This window comes from Triturus cristatus, chromosome 12 (assembly GCF_964204655.1).
Source record: "Triturus cristatus chromosome 12, aTriCri1.1, whole genome shotgun sequence".
Taxonomy (NCBI): Eukaryota; Metazoa; Chordata; class Amphibia; order Caudata; family Salamandridae; genus Triturus; species Triturus cristatus.
Window position 1 is genome coordinate 586,790,836 of NC_140595.1, and position 15,221 is coordinate 586,806,056.

The 15,221-nt window shown below is 47.6% G+C and overlaps 1 long non-coding RNA gene and 1 pseudogene across 1 annotated transcript in view; both read right to left on the reverse strand.

Moving 5' to 3' along the window:
- Window positions 1-15,221, reverse strand: part of LOC146776327 (uncharacterized) — a 124,561-nt gene that overhangs the window by 80,989 nt on the left and 28,351 nt on the right. The gene's annotated exons all lie outside the window — the stretch shown is intronic.
- LOC146776328 (heterogeneous nuclear ribonucleoprotein K pseudogene) lies at window positions 8,587-10,075 on the reverse strand (annotated as a pseudogene).

Below are 15,221 nucleotides of genomic sequence, written 5' to 3' on the forward strand. Positions count from 1 at the left end.
GGAGGAGGGGAGGGAGGGGGAGAAGGAGAGATGTGTGTATGCCGGGTCTGGTGGCTCAGTGGACGAAGGCGTCTGCTGCAGGGACCTGTGTTCAACCTCATGGTCACCATTATTTTTTGCTTTAGCCCCGCCCCTCCCCCTCTGACCCCGCCCCCACCGGTGCGGCCCTCGGCCACAAACCACACTGTAAATTTGACCCCCGAGAGAAAGTTTGTGAGTACCCATGGTTTAGGCATTTCCCAGCATGGCTGCTACACTTTCTATAAAAATAGGACAGCACCGGTTACCAGAGCACATATACTTTTACTGGAAGTGTACAGGAATTTCTCACCAGGAACACTGTACACCCATGTAACAATTACATCACAATTCTGCAGAGCAATTTCACATGCAAGAATGACCCATTATCAATGAAACTATATACACTTCTCTTAACCTCTTCTGTGCCCATGACGAGATAGTCTCGTCATGGAGCACGGTTGCGCTGTGCCCATGACGAGACTATCTCGTCATGAACCCCACCCACTAATGTAACGCCCGGCACAGGAGGGGGAAAAGGGCGTGGAACTGAAGGGGTTAGGCCTGCTATTAATAAAATGGGAACAAACAAGATTCTCAGACAGTGTCCCTACTTCTAAAGCAGAGGATGTCATACTTGCAATGGGTGAGCGATGTTGTTTAGTCAGGGGTACTTTCCTTTTAGTAGAAAATACTCAAACACCACCGGGTGGATATCATTCTAAACAAAGATATCCTGCATCGTTTGAGCTGTCCCTGCACTGTGCAAATACTGCATCAGGCACTTTCCAGTATGTTACACATAGGTTCTGCCCATTTATTCCACCAGGATTTTTCGCTTTGAACTGCCATGTTTTGGACTTTTCTATGATCGAGCCTCATTACCCGAGTCTCCCTCTCTGTAATTGTAAAGTGTGTGTATTCCTGCCAGTGTCTGGCTTTCAAGATAAAGCCAGTGCAGAGCAGCAGGGATAAGGAGCACTGGACAGGTCACGTGAATACAGGTGCACACAAGTATGAACAAATGAGCGGGCTGCGCATGTGAGACTATCATCGTGCACAGCCATGTACTTGTGCACAGGTAACATGGCACAAAAGGGACTCTGCAAAGATAGGTGCTGACCTGGGGTAGGCCTTAATAGGTGGACATTCACTCATATAAAGGTTTGCTGGTAAAGGTGTAGTGCTTTCACTGTAGCAGTTGCTTTGAATTGCAGTTTTCGTTCACTTAAGTATTCACAGTCCAAAAATGTGGTAAACTGCAGTAAAGAATGCATGCCAAGTTTGAACATGCAGGTCTCAATAACACATTTAGGGGATGTCAGAAATTGTTATATTTCCCTGGCTCAACTCAAAATCAGATTCCAGTCCAAGTTTTCCTCCTGCTGGGCCAAATTATTTGTTCCCAAGCTGAGGTAACAAAGCATCCCCACTAAAAGGAGAAATTATCAGTGATTCACCTAGTTCCTGGGAGAGGAAAGGAGCGTCAGGGATATCTATCTTATAAATAGCTGCCACGCTGTACCAGGCCCACTGAACAAAGGAGGAAGCCTAGACATCTACAGCCAACACAGCCCCCCCCCCCCCCTTTAAAAATCCCATACTCGGGACCTGATGCAAGAATGCCGCACGGATCCCATCCGCCAGGGCAACAAAGGAGGCAGCGGCAGATGGCATGGAGTTCCTGGGGCCAGAGACCCCATCCCCAGGCTACATTGTTAAGTAGAGTGTTCTTCCCTCTGGCTCCAGCAGGAGTACAAGGAGTGGGGGTATACTGCAGTTGTGGGAGCTGGTCACCTGATGCTGGCTCCTGCACACTGGACTGCAGTGGGCTTCGGGGTCCTTGGAACTGCCCTGTGACTCCCAGCTGGCCCTACAGTCTGTGGGAAATGTGTAGTTTGTTTACAAGCTGATTAAATGTTAGCGGGGAAAAAAATTACATCATACACTTTATTTTACACTTCCTGTATCCCAGCATGATTATCAAGCAGTTCACTTTACAAAATCCTTTAACTTTACAGGGACAGGAAAGTAACGCCCAATCTGCAGGATGAAATAAGGAGCAATTTTAAGTTACAAACTCACATTTGACCCCTGTTCTTGAACGCACAAGTGTGACAAAATAAAAACAAGATTTAAAGTTACCTTCATTGCCCTGTCTTGACCAGATTTATAAAAAAAAATATATATAGGACTTGTCATGGCAAGTAGATTTTTCGAGGCCTGAATGGGGTAATGGGAATTACTGACCCGTAACTTGTGAAGAACTTTCATACCCAACAATTAAGAACCCAGGGGCTTATTACAAGACCCTTGCGCCACCGTTGCCTGACTTTTAACGTGGACAAAAGTGACGCACAGGCGGCTTGTAAATAAGCCCCCCAAAATCTTACATGGAGTAAAAAAAAAAAAACGAATTTCGATCTGCCCATGACAGACACTGCTGTACTAAATAACTCCATAGTTGATGTATTGATACATTTTTTTCCTGGATTCACCTGGCTGCATTCTGAAGAGGAAGCTACACATGGTTCTCCTGCTGCATTAACCAGAACAGGTTGGTCTCTTCTAATGCGTCATACCCATGTGCTCATAAAACTAAAAAAAATACGGATATATGAGACCCCCAAATCACATTTCCACAACACCCCATTGCATGAAAGCTTCATAGGACGCCTACCCATAGGCAAAAGTTGTCTGTGCTCTGCCTATTATGCTAACACAGATCGACCACCAATCAAACCTTTTGCAGCAGCTACAAGTTTATGAAGCCAGCATGGCTGCTACACTTTCTATAAAAATAGGACAGCACCGGTTACCAGAGCACATATACTTTTACTGGAAGTGTACAGGAATTTCTCACCAGGAACACTGTACACCCATGTAACAATTACATCACAATTCTGCAGAGCAATTTCACATGCAAGAATGACCCATTATCAATGAAACTATATACACTTCTCTTAACCTCTTCTGTGCCCATGACGAGATAGTCTCGTCATGGAGCACGGTTGCGCTGTGCCCATGACGAGACTATCTCGTCATGAACCCCACCCACTAATGTAACGCCCGGCACAGGAGGGGGAAAAGGGCGTGGAACTGAAGGGGTTAGGCCTGCTATTAATAAAATGGGAACAAACAAGATTCTCAGACAGTGTCCCTACTTCTAAAGCAGAGGATGTCATACTTGCAATGGGTGAGCGATGTTGTTTAGTCAGGGGTACTTTCCTTTTAGTAGAAAATACTCAAACACCACCGGGTGGATATCATTCTAAACAAAGATATCCTGCATCGTTTGAGCTGTCCCTGCACTGTGCAAATACTGCATCAGGCACTTTCCAGTATGTTACACATAGGTTCTGCCCATTTATTCCACCAGGATTTTTCGCTTTGAACTGCCATGTTTTGGACTTTTCTATGATCGAGCCTCATTACCCGAGTCTCCCTCTCTGTAATTGTAAAGTGTGTGTATTCCTGCCAGTGTCTGGCTTTCAAGATAAAGCCAGTGCAGAGCAGCAGGGATAAGGAGCACTGGACAGGTCACGTGAATACAGGTGCACACAAGTATGAACAAATGAGCGGGCTGCGCATGTGAGACTATCATCGTGCACAGCCATGTACTTGTGCACAGGTAACATGGCACAAAAGGGACTCTGCAAAGATAGGTGCTGACCTGGGGTAGGCCTTAATAGGTGGACATTCACTCATATAAAGGTTTGCTGGTAAAGGTGTAGTGCTTTCACTGTAGCAGTTGCTTTGAATTGCAGTTTTCGTTCACTTAAGTATTCACAGTCCAAAAATGTGGTAAACTGCAGTAAAGAATGCATGCCAAGTTTGAACATGCAGGTCTCAATAACACATTTAGGGGATGTCAGAAATTGTTATATTTCCCTGGCTCAACTCAAAATCAGATTCCAGTCCAAGTTTTCCTCCTGCTGGGCCAAATTATTTGTTCCCAAGCTGAGGTAACAAAGCATCCCCACTAAAAGGAGAAATTATCAGTGATTCACCTAGTTCCTGGGAGAGGAAAGGAGCGTCAGGGATATCTATCTTATAAATAGCTGCCACGCTGTACCAGGCCCACTGAACAAAGGAGGAAGCCTAGACATCTACAGCCAACACAGCCCCCCCCCCCCCCTTTAAAAATCCCATACTCGGGACCTGATGCAAGAATGCCGCACGGATCCCATCCGCCAGGGCAACAAAGGAGGCAGCGGCAGATGGCATGGAGTTCCTGGGGCCAGAGACCCCATCCCCAGGCTACATTGTTAAGTAGAGTGTTCTTCCCTCTGGCTCCAGCAGGAGTACAAGGAGTGGGGGTATACTGCAGTTGTGGGAGCTGGTCACCTGATGCTGGCTCCTGCACACTGGACTGCAGTGGGCTTCGGGGTCCTTGGAACTGCCCTGTGACTCCCAGCTGGCCCTACAGTCTGTGGGAAATGTGTAGTTTGTTTACAAGCTGATTAAATGTTAGCGGGGAAAAAAATTACATCATACACTTTATTTTACACTTCCTGTATCCCAGCATGATTATCAAGCAGTTCACTTTACAAAATCCTTTAACTTTACAGGGACAGGAAAGTAACGCCCAATCTGCAGGATGAAATAAGGAGCAATTTTAAGTTACAAACTCACATTTGACCCCTGTTCTTGAACGCACAAGTGTGACAAAATAAAAACAAGATTTAAAGTTACCTTCATTGCCCTGTCTTGACCAGATTTATAAAAAAATATATATATAGGACTTGTCATGGCAAGTAGATTTTTCGAGGCCTGAATGGGGTAATGGGAATTACTGACCCGTAACTTGTGAAGAACTTTCATACCCAACAATTAAGAACCCAGGGGCTTATTACAAGACCCTTGCGCCACCGTTGCCTGACTTTTAACGTGGACAAAAGTGACGCACAGGCGGCTTGTAAATAAGCCCCCCAAAATCTTACATGGAGTAAAAAAAAAAAAACGAATTTCGATCTGCCCATGACAGACACTGCTGTACTAAATAACTCCATAGTTGATGTATTGATACATTTTTTTCCTGGATTCACCTGGCTGCATTCTGAAGAGGAAGCTACACATGGTTCTCCTGCTGCATTAACCAGAACAGGTTGGTCTCTTCTAATGCGTCATACCCATGTGCTCATAAAACTAAAAAAAATACGGATATATGAGACCCCCAAATCACATTTCCACAACACCCCATTGCATGAAAGCTTCATAGGACGCCTACCCATAGGCAAAAGTTGTCTGTGCTCTGCCTATTATGCTAACACAGATCGACCACCAATCAAACCTTTTGCAGCAGCTACAAGTTTATGAAGCCAGCATGACTGGTAGGGTGTGCTACTTACTATGCTCGTTCAAAACATGTTTCGTCCATTCTAGTATACACATCTGTCACTTTAGAAGATTAAGCACACTTTAGCTAGATCTAAAGAGAAACGTGATAGAAGTAAAGATATCAGTAGGAGTGGAGGGACAAAGAAAGAGGGAGCTACGGGTAGAGGAGCAAGGAAAATGTGGTCATGAAACTCCACCATGGCCTGTGCAGCTGGCGCCCTGAAATTTTTAGGTCTAGCTGTGTTGGGAGACATTGTTAGCTTACAGGTGGCTTTTCCTTCTCGTTTGTCCCTCCTCTGGTGTGGGTCCTTATGCCCTTACCCTATTACCTTTTCATGCATTACTTTTTCCATTTGGTTAAGCACTTCACAAGAGTGCATGTTTTCTAGCTGCATCCGTTATGTATTTTACATTTCTCTTTATCTGTGCGCATCCCCATATATACCCGCCCACCGTTGTCAATGTGCTTCCACAACCCCTTAATTTGATATGTACTAATACATACAAAGGTGCTCGTGTGCTTCGCCATTCCTCTCGTGTCCGTGCGCTTCTTCTTCTCTGCCCACCCTCCGTTGCCTATGTACCCCCCCCCCCCCCCCCATCCCTTGTTTGTGCCCTTCCACCATTGTTTGCGACTCTCCATTCCCTGCCCTCTTGAGGTCAGTGTGCTTCCCTGCTGGCGTCTCTTGGTGGTCCTTTGCCCCTCTGCCTACCACCCAACCGGTTTGGCGCACATCAACGCCATTTTATTTTTATGTGCAACTTTTTATTCACTAATCAATATCAGTTTCGCAAATAAATGAAAAATGCTTGCCTCGTTTTGCAGGGACGCGCATCCACAAAACGACACTATTATTTTCAGCCAAGATATTGTACATCATTGACTACGCCAATAGGTCTCGTAGGTGAGACCGTCTTTGACAATACTGGTTTCCTTTCACTCGAAGCTTATCCATTGCCTCATTCGATGTGCATTCCACGCTTAGCAAAACAAACATGAACTATTGATAAAACCTTGGGCTATTTAGCCAGGTTTTATTTATCTATAAAGTATGCCTTACCAAGTGCCGGGAAGCAAAACACACATGGACGGAATGTTGCACATTGGCAAAACATTCACCCCCAGTCACAGATCTGGGTTTAATCCATTCTCATTTTGCTCACCACGCCCCCCCAGTTCAGATATGGCCATATGCAAATCAGTCTTGACCCTGTGCCGGATGGGAACAGTCCAGCCCGAACAGCCAAGCCATGGCTTCCCTGGACCGGAATCAAGCATCCTAGGACCGGTTTCGGGGTTTCACCCCTCTTCAGCCAGGATAGCTTGACTCCAGTGGTGTAGGGAGCACAGGACCCACATCTTTGCACTGGTCACCCCGAGTTGGACGGGTATGCCCAGACGTGAGTCCCGTGCTCTCCATTCCACTGGAATCAAGCTATCCTGCTGGAGGTGTGAAACCCCGAAACCGGCCTCAGGATGCCGATTTCCAGTCCAGGGGGGACCAGGCTTGGCAGTTGGGCTGGACTGTTCCCATGAGGCACAGGGTCAATACTGATTTGCATATGGCAGGGTCCAAACTGGAATGGCAGCAAAAAAAACGATGAATTTAGGCCCAGATCTCTGTATTGGGGTGAATGTATGACATTGTTATGCATTCTGTCCATCAACTTGTTTTTGCATTTAACAAGTCCCGGGTACCCACATGCCCACTAAATTACTCTTTGCAGCATATAGGGCTACAATGGAGTTATGTTTTAATAGATTTGATCAATGTTTATATCGGATGGCCATTAACATTTTCATAGAACAGATCATCAAGCCAGAACGAATGGGCTATGGATAAAATTATTGGATGAGCCGTTTCAAACTGTTGCATCCAGATAGACCGAATACCTATGACAGTATTACTAATGGGATTTCCGGGGCGCCCCAACCTGCCTTCCGCTTGGAATTTACTGATGCGTCTTGAAAACATAGAAAGCACCAGAATCCCCAACTCCTATTAAAGAAACACTCAAAAACGTGGCTTACACACGTTTGTTCTTTAGAGAGTTTGTGTGGTCATTTATTTTTTGTCTATATAAATCAGCAAGCATCAACACAAAGAATCACTTTAGTGCTTTGCGATTGTACACTACTCGAGTTTCACTTTGGTTCACGGTGGGTCAGATCACAAAGCTTCAACATGCCCCATAAAATCCACGTTCGCCCAAATTAATAATTTCCAGGGTATGCGGATAGGCTTGCCAGGTATCTAATCAACAGTATAGGGATGGGGCCTTCAATGAGGTCGAGAATGCTAGTCTGGAATGAAGGGCCAGGGGGGGTGTTCTTAGATAATACCATGACATTTCTATGTCCTCTGTTTGTGGGAAGTTTCTTCTTCGATCGTTTCACCCAGTATTGAAGCCTAGCCGAATGAGAATTTGGAAGGAGCCAACCTACTAGAGCATTGGGTCATAATATCCCACGAGGAGCTAGTGTCCGCGGTTAGCCCCTACTGGATTCATCAGTCTCACAAAAAGGCATACCACCTAGTGAGCTCATGCGCGTTTGCCTGCATCCCTAGCAATGGACAAAGCATTAAGTGGGACTAGCGTTCCGGGCCATCTGCGCTATCTTCCAAATGTAGCAGGAGCATTGTAGCACAATCAAGGGACCATGACCACCTGTCATCGAAGAGAGACAACAGCAGCCATCAGCTGCGCAGATGTTTAATTTAGGAGGGGCGGGGCGAATGACAATCTTGCAGGTCGGATGCAAGTACACATCTCATTTACAGTAGAGCACGATGTCTGCCTTTCCTTAAATACGACATGTGAAATGTACATGCACACATCTAAACTTGAGGGCACGGAGGGAAATGTTCAATTAGGCCCTTGGGTGGGGAATGCTACGAGTTCAGTGATTATGTACTGTAAAATATTACCCTGGACAGAATACTAGTTTACCAGCTAGCACTGTTTCTTTTTAAATATGTGCCTCATGACTCACAGTAAACAGTCAATAAACACAAATCCCACGGACAGCCACCACCCACGTGCGTAAGTTAAATTACGATGGTACTTGCACCGGAGAATCAAATAGAGTATCAGTACAATTAAAAAAAAAATGTTTCAGGGTACCACAGGCTGTTAGATTAACAGCCGCCGTTATTCTTAAGTCTCAATAGGCATGGCAGACCCCCTCCCCAGTCAGGCATGAAATTAATAAACTGCAAGAGAGGCTTTCATTCAAATGGTTTTATTTTTAGAATAAAAAAACTACTTTCATTTCAAAGCAAACCGCCACACGTTTAAAAGTGGAGTGATCTCAGTATAGTACTGCTTAATGTACAGTCCCCTTTTCCCAGATTGCCTCAACTGCAGCAGGTAGTGTCCCGGTGTTAAGAGTCACAATGCACATTAGAAGCCTTGACTATGATGCCCTTTAAATCGGCAAGAACACAAAACAAGAGAATTCTTCAGAATACTGATTGGCACCGTTCTGCAGGAAGTCTATCTGGTCGTGTGCCTATGGTGGTAACAATCGGATGTTCAGACCCTTCTAGTGTTTCGTCTGCGTTAACGGAGGCTCCACATTCATGGCACATTTGTTTCACCTTTACAAAGACAGACAAATCTGGAATGGTTACTTGCGCTGTGATGACACAAAAAAAACAAACCACGTCCATTGTATCATATGCACCAGGGCTGCCCAGCTTTATATTATGTCGTGTCGTATTCACCACCGTCCTCATGGCGCATCACCCCTGGCAGTTAGAGATGGCGACGGAGGAAAGGTCGCTCTGCTACCACCGTGACCTGGACGGAGGAGGCCCTCTGCGGGGACTCATGTCATATTCGTCGTATTCCTCGTAACCCCTCCTTGCCAGCGGCATGGAGCGGCCACCCCGGCTCGGTGGCATGCGGTCATAGCCACCTCTCCCCGGAGGCGGGTACCCCATGGACCGCCCTCCGCGGTCATCATACATCATCGTGAAGCCCCCATAATCGTAGGTGTCGTCGTAGAAATTGGGATCGTATGGCTGCTCTCGCCCTTTAATGGGATTCTCCGATAGAACGTCCAGGATTACCTTGACGCACTCCACAATCTTGTCGGCTTTTCCACCAATTAAAACAACTCGGTCAGTTGAATGGGGGCAACATTCCCGGAATACCATAACGCTGGTCTGGGTACTCTCTTTCAGCTCCTTGATTTTCGCTCCTTTCACACCAATAATGCCGCCCACGAGGCTCTGATGAATCAACATTCTCAGTTCACAGTCTATCTCGCTTGGTTTCTGCTTCTGAGGAGGCGCATTATAGCCGAAATCTTTGAACGTGGGGAGAATTTTCTTCAAGATGTCTCCAACGGCTTCTTTATCGGCGCTGATGCTCAGAATACGCTCGGGGCCGCTGCTGTCTGCGATGGCGATACTGGCTTTGTGGTCGGTTCGAAGCGCTGTGATGTTTTTGCCGCCTTTTCCAATCACTGCTCCGGCATTCCGGACTTGAAGCATTAGGCGAACATCTACCTTTTCGCCAGTGCTGCGAGGTTTTTTAGGGGCCTGTTCTTCCTCGGTGTCGTCAGCTGGGCGTTTGCCGTTAGTTTCGGTGACTTCAACCTCGCGGTCTGTCTCACCCTCCATTTTCACCAAATGCTTCTGTAGTGGTAGCTGCAACCTCACGCGGCCACCTCCGACGCAGAAGCTCTTAAGAAGGACCGAAGCAGGAACCGGAAGCTGTTTCAGCGAAATGGAGACAAAAGACCTAGGTTACGCCATGGCAATAAAAGAAAGACTACACAATGAAAGACTATGGGAATCAGCCGAGGTTTGCACGTAAAATTGTCAACCATTTTGAAACATGGATACTTTTCATTTTAAATGAAACACATTCCCAAACAAAAGAAAATGTAATATGATTTGAATTTTATAAAATATACGAAATTATAGGTCTTTTAAGCTCCATGTTTTACTTTGTAGATGAAAGAGTAATTTGTTTTTCTGCTGAGAAATAAAAGTGTAACTTATAGGCAACAAGTTATGTGAAATACGCATATGTTTCTTTTGGAGTATTGTTTTGTTTTGTTTTTGAAGATATGTGTAACCGCTTGGAAAGTGACCACAATATCTTTCTAATCCAAAATGGATGCTATGTCTGACACTCTTTTCATTTCCGTTGTTAGTCTTTTTCTCTGTCTTAACCCTTTTGGGTAGGAGTGGCGCGTTTTGAACCCGCGCAAACAAAAATGAGCGCGCAGCTCGATGAACTCTTTTTAAATGGACAATAACGTTTCTTGGTCGTAGAACGCAGGGGATTGTGGGATAGCGGCGCGAACAGTAGAATGCTCGACACGGTCTCATGGAACCCCGAGTGGTATGCTGATAGCGGCTCAGGCACGATTTTCAACCTTTTCATACGTCACCTTATGTAATTCAGGCGCAGTCACACGTTAACAAAGTATCCGAAGATATCGTATTCTAATAAAAAAAAAAATAGACTGATACATATGAACGATTTTTCTGCGTTTGTATTGTACTTCCGGGTTAATATGGCGGTTGTTCATGCGGTAGGGACAAAGATGGCCGATTACAATTGGAATGGGATTCCGCGTGTTTAATGTCGGCGAACAGTAATTGTAGAGGCAGCTACAAACAAGCTGTCTCTTAGTCCACCCATTTTTTTTGGGGGGGGGGGGGGGGGGGGGGGCTGTGTTACAAACGAAGACCAATCTTGTTATAATTGTCTTATTACACACCCCTGTTAATTACCTCTGAACAATAGAGACTGCAGTCTCATCCTTCAACCCCACCATCCATCATTTATTTAAAAAGTTTTATATAGCGCTAGCTTGACCCGTAGGTATCAGAACACTTTACATACATACTGTTAAAGAAAAACAGAACGGAAATTGCATTACAAAGTAGGCAGGCAGCAAGGAAGCAAAACCAGGGATAAAAAAAATACAGCATGGAAGATCAGGTGGTTAACACAGTCCGGTCACCAACTATCCTTGAATGTCAAGAGAGAGGAGTAAACTCGGATCATGTGTCTGGGAAGACTTACCGGCAGTCCCTCTTGGGAAAAAAGGAGTCAATCAATCAATCAATCAAACATTTATATAGCGCACTACTCACCCAGAGGGTCTCAAGGCGCTGGGGGAGGGGGGTCCGCTACTGCTCGAACAGCCAGGTCTTGAGTTGCTTCCTGAAGGCGAGGTGGTCCTGGGTCAGGCGGAGGTGGGTCGGGAGGGAGTTCCATGTCTTGGCGGCGAGGTAGGAGAAGGACCGTCCCCCTGTGGTGGCTCTTCGGATGCGGGGGACGACGGCGAGGGCGTGGCCGGTCGATCGAAGCTGGTGTTTGGGAGCGTAGAAGTTGAGGCGGCTGTTGAGGTATCCTGGGCCTTGGTTGTGTAGGGCTTTGTGTGCGTGGGTGAGGAGTCGGAAGGTGATTCTCTTGTTGACCGGGAGCCAGTGCAGGTCTCTCAGGTGTCCGGAGATGTGGCTGCGACGAGGGATGTCCAGGATGAGTCGTGCTGAGGCGTTCTGGATCCGCTGGAGTCTCTTCTGGAGTTTGGCGGTGGTTCCGGCGTAGAGGGAGTTGCCGTAGTCCAGACGGCTGGTGACGAGGGCCTGGGTGACCGTCTTCCTGGTCTCGGTGGGGATCCACCAGAAGATCTTACGTAGCATGCGCAGGATGTTGAAGCACGACGAGGAGACAGCGTTGACTTGTCTGGTCATGGAGAGGGAGGAGTCCAGGATGAAGCCCAGGTTGCGTGCGTGGTCTGTTGGTTTGGGTGCGCTGCCTAAGGCGGGGGGCCACCGGGAGTCGTCCCAGGCGGAGGGTGAGGATCCCAGGATGAAGACGTCCGTCTTGTCTGAGTTCAGTTTCATTTGGCTGTTCTTCATCCATTCGGCTACCTCTTTCATCCCTTCGTGAAGGTTGGCTCTGGCGGTGGCGGGGTCGTTGGTGAGGGAGAGAATCAGCTGGGTGTCGTCGGCGTAGGAGATGATGTTGAGGTTGTGCTGGCGTGCGATGTCTGCGAGGGGGCTCATGTAGACGTTGAAGAGGGTAGGGCTGAGCGAGGAGCCTTGAGGAACGCCGCAGATGACTTCGGTGGCTTCAGATCTGAACGGGGGGAGGCGGACTCTCTGTGTCCTTCCGGCGAGGAAGGAGGTGATCCACTCCATTGCCTTTTCCTGGATTCCGACGTTGCTGAGTCGCTGCACTAGTGTACGGTGGCAGACAGTGTCGAAGGCCGCGGAGAGGTCTAGGAGGATGAGGGCTGCTGTTTCTCCGTTGTCAAGCAGTGTTCGGATGTCATCGGTGGCTGCGATCAGGGCGGTCTCGGTGCTGTGGTTGGCCCGGAAGCCAGACTGCGAGAGGTCGAGGGAACCGTTCGTCTCGAGGAAGGCGGCCAGCTGCTTGTTGACGGTCTTCTCGATGACTTTTGCAGGAAACGGGAGCAGCGAGATGGGGCGGTAGTTCTTGAGGTCGGTGGGGTCGGCTGATGGCTTCTTTAGTAGAGCGGTGAGTTCGGCGTGCTTCCAGCTCTCCGGGAAGGTAGCGGTGTCGAAGGAGGTGTTGATGATGTCCTGTAGGTGGGGTGCGATGATAGCGTCGGCCTTGTTGAAGACGTGGTGAGGGCAGGGGTCGGTAGGAGATCCGGAGTGGATGGAGTTCATCGTGCGGACGGTGTCTTCGGTGCTGATCGGGGTCCAGGCGCGGAGGGTGGTGGTGGGGGGCGGTGGTTCGGTCGTGGCGTGCGTCGGTTGAGTGCTGAAGCTTTTGTGTATGTCCGCGATCTTGTTGTGGAAGTAGGAGGCGAGGGAGTTGCAGAGGTCTTGCGAAGGGGTGATTTAGTTGTTTCCGGCGTTGGGGTTGGAGAGCTCTTTAACGATGTTGAAGAGTTCCTTGCTGTTGTGTGCGTTGTTGTCCAGTCGTTCCTTGAATGGAGTTAATTGAAGTTCCATGTGAACCCTGCATCCTCTGTGCTTACTTCATTTACTACAGCTCCTTCCCTCCAATCCTTCATGGTACACTTCTACTGCTCGGAAAACAACCATACCCCGATCTTGTGAGCATGAACACACTGGGGAGCTTTCATATGGAACACACAGGCCTCTCTTACTTAGCTTCACTTCTGCTTATACCAGTCTGGCCACATACACAAACTCACAACATAGGCTTGGGATGTTGGTACTTACTAGGTATCTTTAACCCCTTCTATGCCCATGACGAGATAGTCTCGTCATGGAGCGCGGTTGCGCTGTGCCCATGACGAGACTATCTCGTCATGGACCCCGCCCGGTAATGAAAGGCCCGGCACAGGAGGGGGAAAGGGCGGGGCACTCAAGGGGTTAATATCTGATTGCTCCGTTGTGTTCAGCCCTGCCAAGTACCACGCATTAGGCGTTAGAATAAATCATTTTAGTGCTGGTGTTTGCATCACCACACCAAAATGCATTAGTCACACATCTTTGGTATTGCCCGACCACCATGAGCATGCTATGAGGAGCTGCAGCACCCAGCACAGCTGCGCTATGAAGAGCGTGTGACTGTCTCATACAAATAAATACATCAATGATGAAGTGAAGTGCGTTGCCTGGTGAGTCAATAATCACCAGCACGTCCAGTACCACATGTTTGCTGGAGGTCACCGCGGCTCAGGCAGAATTCTATGGGGATCTGGGTAGAGCCTTGCCTTTTGTTATTTTCCTTGGCAAGGCACATGCCCCTATGACCACAGCACTCATGGTGAGCACTCATGGTGATTGCTCCTTAGGTTGCAAGGCACACGTTCAGGCGCAGTTTCCCCAATCGCAACCTCAGGAACTGTAGTCACACTCGGTGAGTCAGACGGCAACAGACGGGACTACGAAGCAGAAGCCCATTATGACCCCCCCCCCCCCTTCCTTCCACTTGGTGGCACTGGCAGTGGCTGTAGTCTGACACACCCCTACAATGAAAACAGCTCCATTCACATGCCCAGCCCTCCACGTGTTGGGGGCACAGAGGGAGTACACTTGTCTGGCCCCTCGCCAGAACAAGGACATATCGCCTGCTCACATGCTGGGGGATGCAGGGGACTGGGACACACTAGTCTGGTCACGCCAGAGTCCCACACAGCGACTACTGTATCTAAAAAATTGCTGCACGTCTCGCTGACTTGACTCCGCTCTGCCCCCAGAAATGTACATAGCAGGCTGGTAGCAGTCAGTTGTGTGCACTTTAACTCCTCTGTCTCCGGCCAAAAGAGCCTTTGCCTGAAGCTTCTGCCAAGCGCTACACCCGCAAGTCAACAAATGCTCTGACTGAGTCTAACTGACAATCGAAGTCATGCCTGATTTGGCACTGTTAATCAGGCCAGTCGACTTGTAGCTCTGAGCACCAGGACAGAGAGAAAGAGAGAGACTATGCCAGCGCCCCTGCCTACAGCACAGTGGACGCATGAGCAGCATAGAAAAAAGGCAACAAGCAGCACCAAGAACACTCTGTCACCTCCAGGGTTTCTGGTATGTACGGTTGCTACCTTTCCCAAAGAAATACCAGCCATTTCATTTCAAGATTTTGCAAAGGGTCAAACATTATATAGAACATTATTTAAAAATCGTCTTCATAAAGTTTATTTTTATGATGGCTTTTTTGTCTTTCTTCACTTTAATTATCAGCCAGTGATCATTGATTTGGTAACTCCAGAACATTGCAGAGTGCATTCTTCCTGTTTTTACTGTTTGAAGTATGTACTGATGAAGGCAAAAATGGCAGATGAGGGTGCTTTTCAATTTTTTTTGTACTAGCCAGGAAAAAAGCATACTGCTCATGCCAGTAGAAAAATGCCATGGGGAAACTGGTAAGTGGCTGGTTCAGAAGGACCT